We start from the raw sequence: 971 nt of genomic DNA on the forward strand, positions 1-971 counted from the left end.
TTATGTCTGATTTCTCCTCCTGCTGTTGATAATTGGAATGTAGTTACCAGTTTAATCAGCAATAAAATTATCTAAGAAATCTCAAATGGAGAGTAAGATTTATAAGATTAATACACTGCTGTAACATAAATATTGCACACCCTGTATTCATAATGACAGTCACAGGGGTGTTACAGAACGAAACATGAAAGTGAGAGGGAGATGGGGAGTGAATGTGGGAGAGTGAGAGGGAATACTAACACTACCCATAGTGAAATGGGCGTTGTTCAAAGAAAACCTTGTATCAACAGCAGAAGCACTCTCTGGAAAAAAAAAAAATCATTAATGGGCAATTGGGAACATAATGGAAAGGTGCAGATACAATGAAAACCCCACCTTTCCTCAATGAGCTTTTTACTACAAGTATTTAGATTTTTTCATATATCAATTTCCATTTCTGAGCTGACGTTTGTAGAATAAAGTAGCATGAAAACTACAATGACAAGAAATCATGGAAAAATTCAAGCTATGTTTGACACATTATACTTTTCAATGCTTGCAAGAGGGCTAGCCCATGTAGAAGGGTTTATAGCTTGGCTCACAGCAGAAAAGATTACAACCACAAATAGGTGTTCATTTGTAGTCTGTGGCTGTATTATGTGCTGTCAATAATAAATCATACCAGGTTTGTGAGCCCACTGGTAGAGCTGGCAAACCACAGGGAGTTAAGGTAGACAAGACAGAAAGACAAAAACCCCCAACTATGGAACATGCAGAATGTACATACACTACAGATGAACAAACATATGCAGATGACAATAAAACATATTCCCACAGTTACATGCTGACATAGCCATAATCATGATCATCTGACCAGTGATCACAGCTGTAGTAATGAGTGAAATACTGGTAATGGCTCATGGAAAGTTTGATTTTATATTGTGAAAATTATGACATTGTCAACTTGCTGTAGCAGCTCTTGAAACAACTGC

This window comes from Schistocerca serialis, chromosome 2 (genome assembly GCF_023864345.2).
Source record: "Schistocerca serialis cubense isolate TAMUIC-IGC-003099 chromosome 2, iqSchSeri2.2, whole genome shotgun sequence".
Classification (NCBI taxonomy): Eukaryota; Metazoa; Arthropoda; class Insecta; order Orthoptera; family Acrididae; genus Schistocerca; species Schistocerca serialis.